This window comes from Macrobrachium rosenbergii, chromosome 23 (genome assembly GCF_040412425.1).
Source record: "Macrobrachium rosenbergii isolate ZJJX-2024 chromosome 23, ASM4041242v1, whole genome shotgun sequence".
NCBI lineage: Eukaryota > Metazoa > Arthropoda > Malacostraca > Decapoda > Palaemonidae > Macrobrachium > Macrobrachium rosenbergii.
Genome location: NC_089763.1, coordinates 18,307,493 through 18,329,374, shown reverse-complemented (window position 1 = coordinate 18,329,374; position 21,882 = coordinate 18,307,493). Strand labels below are relative to the sequence as shown.

At 42.0% G+C, this 21,882-nt stretch overlaps 1 pseudogene; it reads left to right on the top strand.

Annotated features, from left to right (window-relative positions):
- LOC136851028 (uncharacterized) overlaps positions 1 to 21,882 on the top strand; it is an 82,272-nt pseudogene that overhangs the window by 45,147 nt on the left and 15,243 nt on the right.

Genomic DNA, 21,882 nt, shown 5'->3' with positions numbered 1-21,882 from the left:
TTTTCTGTTTTGCTAAAGCACGTCTTTACTGCATAGATTTTTGTTCCATTAATATGAGGATTCTGATTTACCAGTAGTCCAACAATTGGGGTCAACATTATCCTGGTCAATATTGTTTTCTATCCTCTAAAGTGTGCCTTTCGACCATAAGATAATCTTCCCACTAACTCTTCACTCATCTCTTTTACATGTTCTCTTTGCATTGTCATTTCTAAGAAACTTGATACAGTATTTAAAATCAGAATATTTGATGCATGGTGTGCTGTAGTAATGAATTATTATTTTTGTATAATCTTGCATCTTTTATTTTACCTTTCTGCATCCTGGCACCACAATTCTTCAGTGTATGTTGATATTCTACTTATTTTTCTATTCCTACTCTTGAGTATCTAGATGAATACTCCTGCGAGTTGGTGAAAATCTTGCTGGGGTAACCAAGTTGTGCTTACATATTGACTAACAATGCTTAGTGGAGGCATTCAGGTTGAAATTAACCATTTGGCTTAGTTACTCATAACTCATACTGTCATCAAAAGTAGCCTTATATAATTTCCAAGATGGCAAGTTCTGTGGACTTTTACAAGCAATTATCTTTGAAGCATATTTTCTCCCCTTTGCAGTGATATGTTTAAGCATACATAAACATTTTGTATGAGTTGAATATCCAAAAAAAGTTTTAGATACTGTACTGTGTTACCTTGTGATAATGTACTGTATTGGATTGATATATCCATTATGGGAAGTGTCCTCACAAAGATTAATACTTTAGCATAGGTTGTGTTTGCTTATTCTAGTCTTCTCTAGTAAATTGTGTTTTTCTTGACTCTTACAACCTTCCATCTTGAATGAGGCGTCTGTATATTGAAGCACATTGCTAAAAAATCTTGCGTTTATTGCAGGTCACAAGCAGTATTTTGGAACATGGAGAAAGCCCACCACCAAAGGTATCTATAACTGGTTCAGCATTGCCATCTGCTACTGTGGCTATATCAAATGAACCACCTTCATCGCAGTATTCGCAATCAACCAGTTTATCTCAAAATGCAAGTGTTCGTTTATCAACAGCAGCAGCATCAGCCAGTGAACCAGCAGGCACCAGTGTGAGTGGGTTGACAAATTTCACTCAAGACCAGCCTCGTGGAGAAGTTTTACATCCAACTCCCCATAGACCTAATTTGCTCTCCACTTCTCCTAAACAGGACGAGGAGCCTGCTCCACAGTCAGAACCTGTAGCACAGACAACATCAGAAAACAGTGTTTCTCCCCCAAAGACTGGGCCGAAGCCACTGTCTAGGATTCCTTCCCTGAGCTCAGATGTTCATTCAGGTCATAATAACCATGACTCACATCTCCCTAACCGTTCTTACAACCACAGCGAATCACGATTGCCAGTCATTGACAACAAAGGCCGTGACACAAATACTCTGAGTAATGAATCTCATGGTCCTGTTGAAACTAGGATCCCCACTCTAAGTAGTTCAGGACGAAGCACAAGTTCCCTTTCACAAGCTCCTAAAGGTTTGACTGAGTCTCAGATTCCTATGGTGAGGCCAAATAATTTTGTATCAAGCCAAAATAAAACAGTTACTGGAGATTCTCGAATTCCTGCTTATGGAAACAGTATTCGAAGTCCTGATAATATGATTAACAACTCAAAGTTTACCCAAGAACCTCGTAAACCACTCCTTTCTAATTCAGGACATAGTTCAAGCAGTTTAATTCAAGAACCCCAAACTATTGGTGATTCTCGTATTCCTTTAATGGCTGGAATGGTGCGCTCATCAAGTAATCTTGGAAAGGAAAACCTTAATAATAGTAGCAAACTTCCAATGTCAAGTGCATATAGTCCCACCAGCACAAACCTAGTCAGTGGTAGTAACCTTCCAACTAATAACATTACAGGAATTCCAACTTTAGCTTCCCAAGGTCGCAGCAATAGTGGCTTAAGCTCTGGTATTCCAGTTCCTGGTTTGCGTAATGAGACTCCAAAAAATATTGGAGTTGATGTCCGAAAACCGTTGTCTCAAGTAAGTGCAAGTCACACAAGTTCTAGGCTTCAAACTTCAGGCTATGCAGGTGGCATACGTCCCCCAAGCATGCATACCAGCAGCCCAGTTTTGTCTGCTGGAAAACAACTTCAGCCTCCTCAGCCATCACAATTGCAGCCCCCAGGATACACAAGCGGGATCCGTCCACCTTCAGTTAATGCAGCTATTAATACTCCTGGTATCCCTATACCATCATCAACTTCCTCATCCAGTCACCTGAACAACCCTGGGTCTAGGAGTTCTGTCTCCTCAACAGGCTCAGGTTCACGCATCCCAATGACATCTGGTAAGTATATTCTTTTTTGTTTGGAAGAATCTTGTTTTTTGCTTCTAACAGTCTTTTTTTTTCACTCTTACCTGACCCATAACTTTAGTTGGAAAATACAGTATCATAATTTTTTTTACCTAAACAATATTTGCTGAAGGAAAAAACAGACGTTTTGCCACATGATTGCTGATAGTTTGCTAGACATAATATTTAGTGTGTGTGTGTGTGTGTGTGTGTATAATAGATTTACTCATTGGGATTAAAGAAAAACTAGATAGAAGGTTTTATGGCTCTTCATATTTGTATTATACAAGGATCTTTCTTGTAGCTTTTCATGTATATGGTAGAAAGCGTTGTGTTGCAAAGATGAATTTAATTTCTATACGTAAGTACGTAGTGCCATGTGAAGTATAATTGGAATCATTAGAACATTATAATGCATGTTTTTTATTATTATGAATTAAAATCATCTTGCTGTTACTTGTACTAGAACACCCAGAAAATGCTAGTAAGGAGGTAATGAACATCCATTAAAGCTAGTTAACAATTTCATTTTATGAATTGATTTCATCATTGGCGTAAGTGTATATCACGTGCTCTCCTAACTACCCTTACACCTCACCAATTTAATTCTTTGTCATTCATGATTTTGAAAGTTGGTATTGTAGTATTTCAGTGTATGTTTCAGTTGTGTTGGTGTCATGAAAACACAGTTTTTGGAAGTTGGGAATGGATTTGATTACTTGTGCCCATTGATGTAATTTAAGTTAAAGGATTGGCTGGGTAATGACCTCGACTACAGTATTCAAAATATTCTGTGCCAGAGGCACTTTTAGGGTTAGAGCCCCATTCCCACCTCCTCATTGGAACTGAAATAACAGTTCTTTCTTCATCTGTGAGCGTGAGCAAATATCCTCTTTTTCTCTAACTAGGTTGTGATATTGTAGTTAGTATTCCTTGCATTAAGGCCACAGTATGTAGGTGAAATATAGACATGATGTTTTTACGGTGAGTTTAATAAGTTTTAAATGGGATCAGGTCAGAATTGGAGCATAGAATTGGTAGCAGTGCTTCTCCCAAGACCACAGGAACAAGCAGGAGGATTGCATTTTTCCTCTTCTATCTGTGGTGTTAGAGCAAAGGGGTTGTCCCCAAAAATTGTCTCCTCCTTGTTGGTAGATCTCACCTGTCCCCTAACTAGCATTTGTTGTGGCAGTGTTAAACACCTTGTCCATTCCAAAGTGATAACTAAAAGGAAGGTTTTCCCTTTTTATATGGTTGTGGAATGGAAGTTTACCATGTGGGTGTTTTTAAATATTAACATTCTAGCTCTCTGGTGTTTTGAACTTTTACAGGATTATCCGGTTCAAGATTGCCAGCCCCCGCATCCAGCAAACACCGCATGATTCCTGCATCTTCCCAGAGTGCAGATGGAGTAAAAAATAGCACAGCTTGGATGTTTGGACAACACAAGAATGCTCGAGTGGTATGTCAGAATGTACGTACATGGGGCTTCACTAACACATTAACAGTTCAAAGCTGATGTTAAGGTTTTTGGCTTTTGAGGTCATGGCAGTTGTTGGCATTTGTGATGCTCAAGCACAGTATTTGTATTTGATTTTGTAATTAGGATAGCTTGTGCTTGCTTAGGCTTTGTACTTTAAGGCTTAAAATTTGAAATTAGGGGTTGTTCCATGGTAAGCTAAATAATAGATATTTTCAAAGGGCAGTGTTGCCATACTGTAGAAATGTGAGAATACTATATCACAAATTTTAGCAGCTACTCTGTAAACAGTGCTATTCCTCTGGCATAGTCATGATCATTTTTACTTGAGACAGAAGAAATTATCAGATGTGGGAAAAGAATAATACCAGGAAGTGATAATTATTATCATAAAGTATTGTAACTATTCAGAAGGTCATTGCTGTAACTATTCAGAAGGTCATTGCTTAAATGAAGGCACATATATGTTACTGAAATAAAGGTTTTGAAATTTCTTAAGTACTGTTAGGTATTTTGTGCTGAAGATTTAATTTTCAGATTAATTTGTTTCAAGTATGTATGAATGTGTTGCTATACATGAAACATTCATTACATTCCTTTGGCTGTTGTGAGACAAGAAGAAACTGATAAAATGCTAGAGACCCAACATATGGCAGATCCAAGAGGAGGATAAATGTTGAATTGATGTTATATTGTTCGAAGCAATAATAACTCATCCAGATTGTGGGGAAGGATACGTCATGTGTTTTTGGCTAAACTTCATTTTTTGTGACAGTGTAAATCGTTTGGGCTCCCATAGAAGGAAAGTCCACCATACCTATGCTGTGTTTGTTCTAGGTTTCTGATGGTAACTCTTGAGTAGATCTTAACAAACCCCATCGCACAGAAAGGATTTTGAAATATGGAAAGGGCTGTGTACCACTGGTTCCTATAGTCCTCCAGGTTGCGATTTGTATCATGCTTACTTCTAAGTTTGTGGTTCCTGTTAGGGTTTCCAAATTAGTTTTAGCTATAATGGGAGTGTTTCTCTGTGGTAATTCATGTAGGAAAGAAAAATGGCCTATGAGTGAAGACTTTGCAATGGGGTTTTTTACTTATTTATTTTTTGACGAGATTTAGGTATATGAATTTAAGGTTTAAAGAAGAAATTTTATATCATTAACCATCTTAGTAACTATTTGATTAGTTTAATTGTAATAGGTTTGAAGTTTATTTTGATAAGTTTAGTTGCAGTATGATTGCAAATTAGGAAAGGAGTTCTTTGATATTTTAGTCTGGTGCAAGCATTGAAATGGGTATCTACCTTTGAATGTTTTTAATTTTGTTCATACACATGTAAAAACTCAAAGTTTGCATTAGGTATAGTGTATGGAGTTGAAAAGCTGGGGTTGACTGTAACAATGGAGAAGCAAGTAGCCTTTACTTTCATAGCTTTACCAAAGTGAACCATAGTCTAACTATTATTAGAGAGGCCCATTTCTCACATTCTTGGCCCCTAGACAGACCTAGTGTGAGCCTTGTGCAACACAATTTAGGAGCTAATATACACTCATAATTGAGGCAATTTTCTTGCATTCGTAGCCCTTTGGTGGGCCTGAAGGTACTATAGACTCATTGCTGTCCTTTTGACCCCCTTATTGCCTTATGCCTAACCATTTTCCCTTGGCCCTCTTCCTTCCTAGGTGTCCAGCTTCTTTCACAGTGTCTTTCTCATATAATTGATTCTTTTTTCGCTGTTGATGATTGGATGGAATTTTGACTCAGTGTCCTTAAAGTGCCTTGATAAGAATACAGTAATAAAACAACAGAATTATTAGTGGACCACACAGAAAAGGTGATCCATCAGCGTTTATAGTTTTAATTTGAATATTTGTTTATGAGGCTATCTCTGATCGATTCCATTTTTGTCATGTGGGATACAAATATTAATCAACTAACATAGACTTCATATATGGCAGAACAGGACTGCAACTATTATGTTTTATAGTAAAACAAGCTGAAGTCATTGCTTCAGTTATTTTTGCGGCTATTCGCAAGTCTCTTGTTTTAGATCAGCTGTTTTAGTGCTAATCACCTTACTGTTTTGGGATAAAGTACTGTTTTAACTAACTAGACCAATGATATAGATAATAGCTATGGAGTGAGCTGTGCAGTGGTTGGTAGTTATACCTTTAGAATATTGTGCCAAAGAAAGGTGTGTAATAGTCATAGTTGAAGAGTCTTTTCGAAGGACAAATAGTAGCTAAAGTATAAATCAGCAAATGCAGTTAGGTGCTGTAGTGCAAACCTTGCCAGAAGCAGGTAATATCTGTTGCAGTAAATGACAGACTTTGGCATCACAGTTATTTTTCCCTTCCATCAGATAGCAACTACTACATTATAAGAGTGATGCTGGTCTCATTGTCTTTTTCCCTTTCATGTCATGATCTCCCTCTTTCATTTTCTTCATGCTTCCATCCAGACAAGGAAATTCTGGGTACCTCAGAGGAGACTTTCCAAGTTTCATCATAAGTGGTAAATATACATGTTTGGGATCTTTTCCAGTTGGGGTATATACTGAGTGTACAGAAGGTCTTGGATGTGGAAATTTTTCAGCTAAGGGGCTGTGAAATGGTTGTTTCTTTGTGGAGATCTCACTGTGGTTTGATCCTTCTCTCTCTCTCTCTCTCTCTCTCTCTCTCTCTCTCTCTCTCTCTCAGTTTTTTCTGTCTGGAGGTTCTACCAGATCTTTGGTTTTCCCTTTAATAATGTATTTTCCATCATGGAGTCTTCATACAGCATGATTTTGTTTCAAAGCACTTCTAGTTTCTATTTAGTTCCATGTGTATGTGTAATTACATAATTACAGTATTTAAGTTGTATGCTTACCTACTTCTCCTTTGCATTTTCCTCGTGTTGCAAAAATTTTACTCTTGCATGTCCCCACTGGTTTATTGCACAGTAAATCTGAATTTGAATAGACCAAAGTTGGTTTATTGCACAGTAAATATGAACTTTTATAGACCAAAGTTTAAATTGCATCTATATGGTTGGTGAAGTTTAGTCTGTGCATGATAAGCTTATGGTTATTTTTGTGCATGGAAAATCACAGATTTTCCACAAAGCTATATCTGAAGTTACTTTTGATCGATTTGTGGTATAATACAAATCTCTTTGGATGGAACTTATTACAACTTCTGTGCTCTGTTCAAGCCTTCCTTTTATTTGCCTACCTACAGTGTTCCTGCCGCAGCTTACGGTGGCTAGTACCAAACAATATTTGAAGAATATATTCGACTACAAGTGCATTGCTTTCTGTCATCCATTTTCATCCATTCTGTTATCTTTGTGCTCTCCTATCAATCTTCCTTAGCTTTTATTTGCTGACATTTAAGACTAAGGTTTTTTTTACACTTCATTCGGAATTTGATTCTGTTGTCATGTCAGCAACTTTATTGTAATATTTCCAGTCATACTTCTGCTTTCGTAGGCAAGTAGTTTTAGTAGAACATCGGTCACACTGGATAGAATCCAGTGGATAGGTTGGAGTAGTATTTGTTTTAAGACTCAAAAATTTATTGAAGTTATGTGCTTGATGCCACTCTTTGTTATTTAGTAGATTCAAATATGGGTTAATATTTGGAATTTTTTTTTATTGCTCTGAACAGAAACTTTTGTGCTTCTTTAGCTGTCTTCTCAGATTGCATGAATTAGGAAAGTTCTTCACTTCAGTTGGCTAGTGAATGCACTTCAAGAATTTTTGGCTTCCTTTATATCTTCTGGTTAATAAGAATATTTCTCATGTGAATGTTGTAGCAATCAGGATTATTAATAATTTGTAATTTCATATAAGTAAGTTACCAGGTAATTACTTTACTATAGGTTTTCAACCACGGCAGCTTAAAAAATTCAAAATTTGTGGCAACGCTTCTATTGTTTTGTGTAGGTGACAGGCCCCGCCCACTTTCGGGTACTGAGAGGAACAACTTAGTAAAGAGCTTCAATTCGTTTTCTGCCAGCTTCCGACCAACATCGGTGGCGTTCTGCAGTCTGCTTCATCAGTTTTTGGATGTTATTTCATCTTTTTGGTTAAGTATTCAAATTTTGCTGTGGCCTTCAAGCTTTAGTTATATTGTTAGCTTTGGTTAACTGTATTCTTAGCTTTTTTGTCAGAATGTCTGATTCTAGCTCTTCAAGCATTCGTTTCTGGAGCGAAGGCTGTAAGACTAGGTTAATGAAGTCTTCTTATGACTCGCACAAAGTGTGTTAAATGTAGGGGGCAGGAATGCAATAAAGATAGCACTTGCATAGAATGTCAGGATTGAGATGATAAAAAGTAGAAGGTATTTGTCCCATTTGGACAAACTTGAAAGGAATAGGAAGAGGAAGGCAGCCTCTAGAGCCGAAAATAGATCTAGCTTAGAGTCTACCCCTCTACCTAGTATCTTAGACGACATTGCTATTCCTTCTCCTCCGATTCCTGCTATGTCTCCTATCCTTAGCCCTCCAACTTCTTTACTACATACTCCTGTGCCAGCTTCCCATGCTTCCAGTCTCGATGCCTTTGCCAGCCTCGAATCAGAGTTCAACCAGAAAATTAATTTAGCGTTTAGTACTGGGGCGGAATTGGGGGCTTCCCTTAAGGCCTTGTTGGACAAAGAGTGTACCAGGGTGCAAAGTGAGTGTTGTGCATGTTGAGGAGGTAGCTGTTCGTCCCACCGGTGCTCTTAAACGAAGGTCCCTGTCCCGCTCCCCTGCACCTGGGAGAAGGCGTACCGGAGGTCCAAGGGAGGCCAGTGGCGTTTGCCCATGGGTACATCAACTTTCTTTGGAATCGGAAGGTTCCAGTCCTGACAAGAGGTGCCCATGGCACCACCCAGCTTTGTCCCTCCTGCTTAAGAGGCACACCGCTGATGTGGACTACTCTCCCCTTCCAGTCAAGACACAAAGAGGCCAGTCATAGCCTTCAGCCCTCCTGCAGCTTCGCTGATCCGCTTCCTGCCTCCTCTTCAGCTCGACCATTGTCTGCTTGGGACAGCCTGGAGTCCTTCTCGTATATCGACTGCCCATTTTTGATTCCCAAGCGCCCATCACCTGCTTCAAAGCTCTTTCCTGCCTCTGAGTGCCCATCTACTCCTGAGCACTCAGTGCCTGCCTCCAAGCACCAGGCTCCACTCCCAAGTGTGTGGCACCAGCTCCCGAGCACCCAGTGCCAACTCTCACGCGCTTGCCGCCTCCTTCTCCTCCACGAGTGCATTCGTTGGCCCAAGAGGACCCTTTATCAGCTCCAATCAAGCGCCAGTTAGCGGAGATTTTGGTTTTTTTTTTAAAGAAAACCCCAGAAGCTTCCAAGACCAAGGATACGTCTTTGTCTCCTGTCTCGTCGGATGAGGAGGACTGTGAACAGGATTCCACCCCTCCTTTGGCATATTTTGCTTTACTGAAGTTTCTCCTGGCCAACTTTCTTGATTTCTTTGTGCCCCCTGCTCTAGTATCACTGGCCTCAACCTTCCTCATGAGGAAACAACCCACTGACAGTGCTAGGCCTCCAAGGTAGTACTTTTCTCCTCTGAGGAAAGCTCTTTGAGAAGTGGACCCCAAAGTAGTACTTACCTCCTCTTTGAGGAAAGCTCTTCGAGAAGTGGATGATTGGCTCGACTCGAAGAGGGAGCAGGGTAAAGCCACATTTGCTTTCAATCCAAGTAAACTTCTTTGGATGAGGTATAGTTACTACGCCACTGGAGAAGCTCCCTCCCAAGGGGACTCTCCAGTCTCTTCAATTCGTCTCGATGAACTGTGTTTATGTCAGCTAAGGTTATGTTTTCTTTTCCCAAGTTGGACCAACTCATCAAGAACATCTTTAATGTGCTCAAAATCCTTTGCTTCCTTGATTGGACTGCCAGGTCACCAGCAAAGAAGATTGAGGGTTGCCCGGTCCTGGCAGGAGACTTTGCTTCGGACTGGCTAAGAGTGTTGTCATGCACCAGTAGGCAGTAAGGGATGGTTCCTCAGAACTCACCTCTCTCTTTGCCATGGGAGTTTTAGAAAAGAGAGTTGTGGTGCTGCTCCACCACGAAAGGGGTCACCCTAACCCAGAAGTCAGCTCCCCCTTTCTCGCCACTGGACAAGTCGCATCTCTTCCCCCAAGGCACTTGTCAGAGAGGTCTTATCTGACTTACAGAAAAAGTCAATGCATGATCTTATAGCCCAGTCCACTGAGCGATCAAGAGAATCCTCTGCCTTACGCCGCTAAGTCAGTTTCTCTCTGCAACCCCAGCCCTTTCGTGGAGGGAAGCAGAAGCCCCAGCCAAGACCTCTCACCAATTTACATCCCCCGTCAAGGTCTGTTAAGAAGTCTACCTTCAAGCCTGCCCCCCAAGAAATGAAACTTTAGTCCTTCATGGCCTGGTAGGAACCAGACTCCACCTGCTTTTGGAGAAATGGATCCGCAGAGGAGCAGAACCTTGGGTAGTCAAGGTCTTAAAGGAGGGCTACTCCATCCCATTCAAGGAGAAGCCTCCTTTAGTCAGGTCTCCACTCATCTAGACTGCGTACTTGTAAGGCTCTGAGACGTTTTTGGCCATTCTCAGGAGGTCTAGTTCCTCCTTCTCAAGGGAGCTGTGGAAGAAGTCAAGGAGCACAACTCAGAAGGGTTCTACAACTGTCTCTTTGAAGTCCCCAAGTCATCATTGGGTTGGAGACCCGTGCTAGATGTCAGTGCCCTGAATCTTTTCGTTCAGAAGACGAAATTTCACATGGAGACAAACCATTCAGTCATGTCTTCCATCCAGCAGGGTGATTGGATGATCACCCTGGACATACAGGACGCTTACTTCCATGTCCCCATCCATCTGGACTCCAGGAAGTTCTTGCCGTTCATCTTTCAGGGCAGAGTTCTCCAGTTTCAGGCAAATGGCTCCATCTCCTCGACATAAACATATGCCTTTGTTTAGATGACTGGCTTCTCCGGTTCCCATTGAAGAAGTGCATGGAAGACTTAAAGATAACTCTTTGCCTGACACAAGAGTCGGGCATTTTGATCAACGAACAGAAATCTCAAATGGCTCCTAGTCTCCTACACAGAAGATTTTTTATTTGGGGATGATCCTGAACTCACAGACTACTCAGGATTTTCTTTTCCCCGAAAGAGTCGGCTCCTACCTGCAAACTGTTCAAAGGTTCCTCTCTCTCCCAGCCTGCTCAGCAATTCAGTGGATGAATCTCCTGGGGACTCTGGCCTCGGTGGAACAGTTTGTAAAGGTGGGCTGCCTACACATGAGACCTCTGCAGTTCTTTCTTAAGGCGAACTGAAGCAAGAAGACCCAGCCAGACTCCTTCATCTTCCCCATCATGTCGGAGATCAAAGAGGACCTTCAATGGTGGCTGTGCAAAGAAAGACTCTGAGGAGGGAAGTTTCTTCTTCCATTGAGTACAACCTAGATTTTCATTTCGACGCCTCAGATCTAGGTTGGGGAGCCCTAATAGGGAGTCGAAGTTTCTGGGACATGGTCCACCTAACAAAGAAACTTCCACATCAATGTCAAGGAGCTGGCTGTTCACCTGTGCCTCTAGTCCTTTTCAACTCTAGTCTTTGGCAAGATAGTAGTAGTGCATGCAGACAACACTACTGCCCTGTCATACATCAGCAAACAAGGAGGCACCCACTCCTTTCTCTACAAGGTCGCAAAAGATCTTCTGTAGGTAGAACTCAACCAGGTGACAATATCACTTGGTTCACCCAGGGGAGACTGAACGCCTCAGCAGACGAGTTGAGCCATCTCAAGCCCGTCCTTCCGACAGAATGGACTCTAGCCCTCTAGTCTGCAACAATCTGTGGAGGTTATGGGTCAAGCCGACCATAGACCTTTTTGTGACATTGAGGAACCACTGCCTTCCTCTCTTCTGTTCCCCAGCCCCGGACCCTCTCACATGGGCAATGGGTGCCATGCTCCTGGACTGGACAAACCTCAGCTTGTACTCCTTCCATCCTTTTAGGATGATCAGGGAGGCAATAAACAAGTTTTTGTCTCACGGAACATGTTAACGACCATAGTTGCTCTGTTCTAGCCCAAGAAGGATTGGTTTGCAGACCTGCTCCAACTGTTAGTGGATTTCCCGAGGCTCCTTCCACAAAAACTGTCGCTGCTCATACAACCCCACTTCTTCTGGTTCTAGCGAGGGTTGCCAGCTTTGGCCCTGACATGCTTCAGACTGTCAGAAGCCTCATCAAAGCAAGAGGTTTTTCGAAACCAGCTACAGAAGCTATTGCTAAACGCAGACGACTTTCTTCTAGCAATCTCTGTCAGTTCAAGTGGACAGTATTCAGAAGGTGGTGCAGCCGCCATAACGTCTCTTCTTCTGAAACGTCTATAACCCAGACAGCCGATTTCTTACTTTAACCGAGTTCCTCCAGGAAGTTGTTGCCCTCTATTATGAAAGGGTACAGTCAATGCTCAGCTCGGTCCTTAACCATAGAGGTCTGGATCTGTCCACCAACCAGGACCTCAGCGATCTCATCAGCTCCTTTGAGACTTCGAAGCAAGAGAGGTCAGATTACGTTTCTTTGAATCTGGATGTAGTATTAAAGTGGCTTTCAGGTCCCAGCTTGGAGCATGTCCACCCTGTCTCGCTGAAAAACTTTACCAAGAAAACTGTCTTCCTTTTGGTTTTGGCCACTGCCAAACGCATTAGTGAGCTCCAAGGAATCGACGAGAGAGTTGGCTTTTCGCAAGGGGATGCAATCTGCTTCCTCTCTCTTTGGTTCCTTGCCAAGAATGAGGACCTTTCTAAACCCTGGCCCTGTTTGTTCACCATTAGAAACTTATTACATCCTTGGACCAGAGGAAGAAGAGAGGCTCCTTTGCCCTTTGAGAGCTCTTAGGTACTACCTGCAAAGGACAGAGAAGATCGGGACCTAACAACCTCTGGTGCTTGGTGAGGAACCCCTTTTGTCCTCTTTCTAAGAATGCTCTGTCCTGTTTTCTGAGAGAGTTGATCTCCAAAGCACACACACAGTTTCAAGAGGATGTCTTGCCTGCCTTTAAAGTTAAAGCTCATGAGGTTTGGGCTATTGTTACCTCACTTGCATTTAGGCACAATATATCTCTCTCACCCATTCTGCAATCAACTTTCTGGAAATGCAAGTAAGTCTTCGCTTCGCACTACCTCAGGGATGTGAAAACTGTTTTTGAAAATTGTTTGACATTAGGACCTTTATTTGTGGCTGGTATGGTGTTGGGAAAGGAAGCATAAGGGGCTCTCTTTCCCTCTGCTATCCGCTCGCCTTGATTTAGGGTGGGAGTACCCACCAGTTTTTAGTGGTTGGGGGTGTGGTTTTTATTGTAGTGTAGGTGACAGCATTATTTGATTTTATTCTGGTTTTATGCCCAGGGCAAGGGCACCTTTTTAAACTTTGCTAGCTATCAGAAAACTTTCTTTGCTGCAAAGTTCCCACTGTAATAGAGGCGACCCTTGGCTATACCGGCACGCCACTACAGGTTAAGATGATCACCGACCAGAGGCAGTACCCACCTGTAGTAGCTCTCTTACGAGGTAAGGAAACAACAAGCATTGTTTTTCATAATGTTTTGGCGTAGAATATATCCGTGTATCGCACCTGCTTTCAATGTGGAATCAGCTATGTAAATACCTGGTAAGTTACTTATATGGAAATGTTATTTTCATGATAAAATTAAGTTTCATATATACTTACCAGGTAATTACAGAGTTGGAGCCCTCCTCCTCCTCGTATGGACATCAGGGCACAATCGAATTGAAGCCATCTGCTAAGTTGTTCCTATTAGTACCCGAGAGTGGGCCGGGCCTGTCACCTACACAAAACAATAAAAGCACTGCCGTGAATTTTGAATATTTTAGGCTGCCGTGGTTGAAAACTTATATCTGTAATTACCTGGTAAGTATATATGAAACTTAATTTTATCACAAAAATAAAAAAAATTTTATTTTTTTTGTTAATGTTGGTTGTTAATTTGTGTAATTTCAAAAGACTTTTTTATATTTTTGTGCTGGGACTTGAAAACTTGAGCATTATGAGAAGTTTGCCATTATAATACAGTACTCTGATATAACCACCTCAGTTATGTATTTTACATGGTGCCTGTAAAATATATAGGTCTTGAGTATGTGAAAGGCGGATGACTGACCAGTGGGAAGGCCCAGAAAATTATGGAGAAAGGGATTAGATGTAGACCTGGACTAAACATGACTTTTTGCAGCAAGAGCACGTAACAGAAGAGAGTAAACTCAGTGTCATCTAGTTTAATAAGGGAAAAAACTTGTAAGAAGTAAATACTGTAATAATGATGATGGCTCAGCTCTTTAAATACTCCATGTATTTCTCCTGTTCACAACTCTTCCAGATCTTTGGAGGACTTGCCATGTTTGCCCCCACTTTTCAGCAGTACACCTTCAATTTCCATGTTATATTATTACCTTGCACACTCTATAGATATTCTTCGGGAAGTCAAGAGGTGCTTTTCTATTTGCAGCCATCACTCCTAGGTTATGTTGTAAGTTGAGCTTCATGTGATCAGATCATTTCATTCACTTGAAGAAATGTGGAACTCTCTGCTTCCTGCATTTCCTGAACCACTTGAGGTACCTCACAACAGGGCTTTGGTGGCTACGCTCTTCTCTGCCCTCATGATAAAAATCATAGTTTGGATAGTTTTCAGTAATTGTGGTTAGTCAGTATGTGAATGATCTCAGTTTGTTCCTAAAACATTGCTGAATTCGTGCATTGTGAGTTTATGCCTTTATGTATAGGTTTACTGAAGATCAATTAATCTTTTGTAATGGTTAATTACAAGACAGTGTGCTTACCTGTAAACCATGTATACAGAATATTTATGCTTGAGTTTAAGCTTTTAATACAGTTTATGCATTTTCTGCTGCTAGTAGAAAAAGTGAATGAGTGTGCGTTGAAGTGAACCACTAATCTGCATTGCATTGCAAAAGCAGAAAATCTTTCATATGAATACATATTTCCAATTTATGAAGTCCAGGCTGACATGCAGAAATAATTTGCCTTTTGGTGTTATTACTAATACAGTAACAGAATTGCTGACCTAGTCAACAGTGCTTTTTTTGTTTTATATAAGAAGAAAATGCTTGCTAAAGGGTTTTTCCTAGTTTTTATGCATGTGGTTTGTGATAGCTCATGTAGCTGGTTTTTAGTTTCTAAGAATGAGTTGTATCTTTCATATACAACACTAAGTTTTTCATGTAAAATATCTCATGTATGTGTCATTTTTTGTTGGGGCTTTGTAAGACCCTTTGTAGATGGGCATTGGGGTATCTTGGAATGTCATTATTTGGATATGAGAAGCACTGATTGATTGACTTGGCCAGCCCCTCTTTTTCGTACGAGGTAGGCCTTGTTCCACATCAGATTGTGCAGGTGTTATATACTATCTGGATGTCTTTGTTATGCTATTCTTATATTTATAATTTTTACGTTTTATTTCTGTGCTTGTTTAAGAGGAGAGTAGTGCTATACTCTTTTGTTAGTGAAGTTGTCCTAGACTGATTTCACTTTTTAACACCATTTAATTTCAATACACAGTTCCCAGTAGTAATTGAGAAGAATCCAGATCTTGGCTTTACTATAGGACAATCAGAAGAGGATCCTGAAGATAAGGTAAGAGATAGATTTTTAGTTTTCTGTAAAAGAAAACTATTGTGCCAACTTTGTCTGTCTGTCTGCACTTTATTCAGTCCATACTTTTTCTGTCCACCCTCAGATCTTAAAAACTACTCAGGCTAGAGGGCTGCAAACTGGTATGTTGATCATTCACCCTCCAATCACCAAACATGAAATTGCAGCCCTCTAGCCTCAGTAATTTTTATTTTATTTAAGATTAAAGTTAGCCATAATCATGCTTCTGGCAATGATATAGGATAGGCCCCCACTGGGCCATGGTTAAAGTTTCATAGGCAGCGGCTTATACAGCATTATACAGTACCGAGACCACCGAAAGATAGATCTATTTTCGGTGGCCTTGATTGCGCCAAAGAAACTTCAACGCAATTTTTACTTGTTATTTTTGTGTAAAGTGATGTCATCCTATTATGGACTGAGTAACTAGTAGACATGGAATAAGTAATTCTAATAAATAAGGAGCTCTGAAAAAGATTGAAACAAATTTTGTAGGTGATTAGCCTTTTGTAATGTTGAAATAAGAGAGGTTAGTGTAAGTGTAATTTGTACAGGTACTGTAACTGAAACCTTCAAAAAGTGCAAAAATTGCTTTTCAAAATACCCAAAATCTGTTTTTTCATATACAGGCAGTCTCCAGTTATTGGCTATCCAATTTTACTGAGCTTGTCTAGCGACGAAAATCAGCTATTTTCAGCGCCGATATGCACTGATTTCCACTTATCGGCACCGATGATCAGGAATTGGCGCTGATACATACATAACAGAGGAGCCAATCTCCGGTTGTTGGCGCTGATGCCCGTAAAATTGCCCGTTTTTGGTTATTGGCGATTTTTGCTTATTGTCACGTCGTCGGAATGGAGCCCTGCCGATAACAGGGGACTGCCTGTATGTAACTTACCAAGTAATTACATAGCCTATGTTTCTAACACGCTCAGCAGCTAAAAATTTGAAATTTGCAGTAGCATTCAGTCTTTTTATAGTGTAGGTGACTAGGCCCTTCCCACTATTGGGGAAGGAAAGGTACAACACTGCTGAGTAGCGTCAGTTCATTTCTGCCGGTTAACGACTGTAGTTCAGTTGTCTCAAGTAGCTTTGGTTCGAGATTGGTCACCAGATGGTTGCTCTTTGTCTCCATTTGGTGATATATTCTGAACTTTTGGTAGCTTTTAAACAGCCTGGGATTCATTAGACTTAATACTAGTGAAATATTTTCCTGATTTTGGCTTTTCACAACAATGTCTGACACTAGCTCTTCTAATATCTGGTTTTGCAGCAAAGGCTGCAAAACTAGACTTACAAAAGTGTCTTATGACTCCCACACAATCTATGCCAATTGTAGGGGACAAACTTCCTCTGTTGAATTGACATGTATTGAATGTAGGGACTGGGATCAAGGTAGATGGAAAACTTTAAAGTCTCACTTAGACAAGTTAGAACGAGACAGGAAGAGGACAGCGGCTCATAGAGCCAAGATTAGGAATATAGCTAATTTAGAATGTTCTAAATCGGCAATTACCAATTTACTTGTTCTGTCTCCTTCCCCGCCTCCTATTTCCCCTTAAACTAGTCCTCTACCTATCCAACTTGCCCCTTCACCCAGCCCCCATGCTTCTGAGCCTAACACCATTGCAAGTCTAGAAGTCCGGGCTCATTGTTTCGACTAAAGAACAGTTAAGTGTTTCTGTGAAAGTGCTCATGGATCAAGCCAGTGACAAAAGTGCAATTGTTAGTGAAATGTTAGTGGAGGACGTGTCTACTCATCCCTCCAGCGCTCCTAGACCAAGGTCACTGTGAGGCTCCCTTACACCAGGGAGAAGACACACTGGTAGTCCAAGGGAGACCGGTGGGGTTTGCCCACGGATAGACTCCCTCAACTGAGCCTGTTGAGCAGTCCCAGGACTCATTGGACAGCCGCCGGAAAGGTGTCCATAAGGGAGTGCACAACCTTCCTTCTAGTTCTCCAGACTCTGGTTCAGACAAGAGGCACTGAGGGCTCTTTTATGAGATCTCTCGTCCTCTCAAGAGGCGTGTAGCAGTTACCGACCGTGCTTCCCCACCTCCTTGCAAGTGTGCAAAGGATAGTGAGCGCAGTCCTCAGCCTTCCTTCGCCTCTTTGGCAGTATTCATTGCCTAAGCTCTCTTCCTTCTCATGGAAGCACCCATCCTCCTCTGATAAGCACCCAACAGATTCTGAGTATATAGCTGCTCCTGAGCGCCCAGTGCCCATCAACTGCTCAGCCCCAAACCCAGATCTTCCAGCATCACTCCCTGATCGCCCAACCAAGTGTCTGGCACCCTCTCTGCCGTTGATTCCTTCGCCCACTACCAGCCCCGTATAGCATACTTCTCTGATGGATCCCATTCAGCACCATCTGGACGAAATCATGAACCTCTTACAGAAAAACCCAGCAGTAACCCAGGTTCCTCCTGACTTGGTGCTTTCACCAATTTCTTCAGAGGAAGAGGTATTAGACGAACCTCCACCTTCCACGTCCTTCACCAGCCTCCTTAGGTATTTTTTGGTCGCCTTTCCGTCTTTCTTCTCACCTGCTGCCCTAGCTTCTCCTGCCTCCGCTTTCTGTATGAGGAACCAGCCTGCTGACGTATCCAGGCTTCCCAAGGTGGTCTTGCCTCCACTCACGAAAGCCTGAGGAATGTGGACTTCTTGCTCTCTGACAAGAGAGCAGGCAAATTGGCCCTTCTGCACTCCACCTGCCTTCTCTCGCTTCTAAGAGGTACCAAGCGTGACGCTACAGGAGAAGCTCTTCACTGGGAGTCTGCCTAGGGGACCTCCCCAGGGGACTTCTCCTGTCTGATTTGTTCTAATAGAAGGCCGCCTTAAGCCAAGCAGATTATGTTTCCAACAGAGCTACCACATCACAGGAATATGTTTAAGGTTTTCAGGATCTTTTTTGGACTGGACTGTGGGAGCACTGGCAAAGAAAATCGAAGACTGCGAGGATATGTCAGAGGACTTGTCTGCAGACTGGCCAGTTGGAACAGGAAGACCCACCTGGACTCGTTCGTCTTTCTGATTACACCAGAAATCAAAGAAGACTTGAGATGGTGGCTTGCAGAAGGACATCTCTTGGAAGGGAAGGCTCTCCTTCCACCAATCCCCAACCTTTCATTACACTTCAGATCTGTGTTTGGGGAGCTCTTCTGGGAGACGTAGAAGTCTCGCAGGTCTGGTCTCCAGATGAGAAGCTCCTGCACATCAACGTGAGAGAATTGAGGGCAGTACACCTGGCCCTTCAATCATTCGCAGAAGTGACCTTCAACACCCATGGAATGGACACTAGATCCAAAGGTGGAAGTTGTGGGGACAGCTGTCAATGGACCTGTTCACGACGTCAAAGAACCATCGCCGCCTGTTCTGCTCCCTGGGCCTGGGCCCTTTGGTGGGCAAAAGATGCCATGTTCCAGAATTGGTCCTTCCTAGACCTGTATGCCTTCCCGCCATTCAACATGGCGAGGGAAGTGATCAACAAGTTCATATCCCAACAGGACACGATGACGACTTTGATAGCCCCCTTTTGGCCTTGAAGAGAGTGGTTCCCAGATCTGCTCAAGCTGTTAGTCGACTACCCCTGGCTCCTTCCACAGAAGCCAAACCACACTTCCACCGGTTTCATCACAGCCTATCTGCTCTTTCTCTGACAGGGTTCAGACTGTTAGGAGACTCGTCAGAGCGAAGGGGTTTTCAGAACCAGCTGCAGAAGCAATTGCTAAGTGTAGAGGGGAGTCTTCTTCCAAAGTCTACCAAGCGAAGTGGGCAGTATTCTGCGGCTGGTGCAGAAGAAATAACGTCTCTGAAACCTCTACAATGAACATCACGGACTTCCTTCTTTTCCTGAAGACTAACAAAGGTTTGCCTTTCTCGACAATCAAGGAATACCAAGCAATGTTAGGCTCTGTGTTTCGGCATAGGGGCCTTGATCTGGGATCCACTCAAGACATCAGCGACTTGATCAAGTCTTTCGACACGACCAAGGGGAGCAAGACTAATGCAGTAGCATGGAATTTGGATGTCATCCTCAAATGGTTGCCAGTTCCTCCTTTTGAACCTCTTCACACAATTTCCTTAAGAGACTTGACAAGGAAAACTTTTTACGGTCGCCTTAGCCACGGCTAAGAGGGTAAGCGAGCTGCAATCCATTGACAGAAGAATAGTCTTTTCACAAGGAGATGTGGTCTGCTGTTTTATGCTAACTTCTTAGCCAAGAATAAGACCCGCCCTAAGCCTTGGCCTCGTTCTTCTTTCACCATCAAGAATTTGATGGAAATTCTGGACTGGAAGAGGAAGATGGACTCTTGTCCCATCAGCACTAAACTACCTGCAGAACAGCCAAGATCAGGGTCCCTTTGAGTAAGCTCTGGTGCTCTGTGAAGGACCCTCTGGCCCACTCTTTCAGAAACGAATACAGGCAGCCCTCAGTTATATGGCAGCCTCGGTTACTAGGGATCCGGTTTTTACGGTAGCTTGTCTGGCGACGACGATAACCAGATTTTCGTCGCTGATAACCGTTATCGCACTGATCTCCTCTTATCAAGCGGTGCTGATCACCGGTTATCGGCAAATGCTCCAGGGACGGTGCTATATTAGCGCGATTTTCCGGTTGTAAATCACACTGCCGGAACGAACGCCCGATAACTTGGGACTGCCTGTATCATTCTTTTTGAGAGACGTCATCCTGGAATTGCTTTCAAGAAATTGTGAGGACCTTCTACTAGTCTTGAAAGTTGAAGCCCACAAGATCAGAGCCATCACCACCTCGGCTTTAAACATAATAATGTCTTTGTCAGCGATTCTGCAATCATCCTTTTTGGAAATGCAAATCTGTGTTTGCAACACATTACTTGCGTGAAGTAGAGACTATTTTTTAGAATTGCAGTACCCTGGGTCCATTGCCTGTGGCTGGCATGGTGTTAGGGGAGGCAGCATAGGAGTTCACTCCCCTATTTATCTTTTCTCCATGATTAGGCTGTTGAGTCTGGGGAGCCTGGTTACTATACCTGAGTACCCAGTAAGGTCAGTAATGTATAGGTAATGGTTTTTGATGAATATAGTGTGTAGGTAACAGAGTTTTCTGGTTGTATGTCTCTATGGTATTGCATCAAGGGCAAGGGCACTCTTGTATGATTATGTTAGCCATCAGATTACTCCACGAGCTGTATAACCTCCATCGATGCTTTATGCCATTTGGAATACTCCTTTCCTGCAATGCTTTCCACTAATATAAGGGTGCTCCACAGCTTCACTGCTGCACCACTATAGTTGAGTGCCAACCAGAGGCAGTATCAGTCTGCAGCCGCTCTCTTAACAGGTAAGGGCACACCAAGCATTTTAACCAGTGCTAGCTAGAATTTTTGTATCAAATTCATTCTTTCACTGAAAGTTTCTGGGGTTACGTATGTTCATGCATCCCACCTCCTGTCAATATGGAATTCAGCTATGTAATTACTTGGTAAGTTACATACAGTGTATGAAAATTACATTTTTACAGTAAAATGGTGTTGTACCTTTCCTTCCCCAATAGTGGGTGGGGCCTAGTCACCTACACTAAAACAATCGAATACCCTGCGAATTTTAGATTTTTAGCTGCCATTACTGAGTTAGAAACATAGGCTGTGCAAGTGATTGCCATATACATAACCTTATTTTATTATATAAAAATGTCATTTTCATATTAGTAACTTACCAAGTAATTATATAGCTATACTTTCCTACTTGTGCGGCAACTAAAATTTGAGGTTAACATGATTCTATTGTTTTTGTGTTGTGACTACCCCGCCCACTTGCTCGAGGAACAATAGAACAACAAAACAAAGGAGCTACTTCTTCTTTTCTTGACTTTAGACGAACATCTATGTTTGTGGCAGCTTTGTTTGGAGTTTTTATTGTTTTTCATGAGGATTTGGTGATGTACTCTTTGTTTCTGGTAGCTTTTCAGCTGAGCTTTAGTTTATTTACAGGTCACTTATGTTATTTATAATCAGTTCAAGCACTTCCAGTATTAGATATTGTAGGGAGGGCTGCAAGACACGCATGACTAAGATTACTTATGATAGGCATACTATTTGTGCAAAATGTAGAGGGCAAGAATTCCCAATGGATTATACCTGTGAGGAATGTAAAGGCTGGGTTGAAAAGCAGTGGAAGGTTTTGAAATCTCATATGGAGAAATTACACAGGGATAGGAAGAGGAAGGCAGCTTCTAGAGGCAAGAGTAGGGCTCATAGTTTAGAACCTGTTACTATTCTTTCTGTTAGTATTAGTCCCAACAATGCCCATTCCCTTTTGTCAGGTTTCTACATATCCCCATGCTTAGTCCTCCTAATATTTTGCCATCAACTCCTTTACTCAGCTCCCTTGCTTCAGAACCCGATGCCGTTGCCGGCC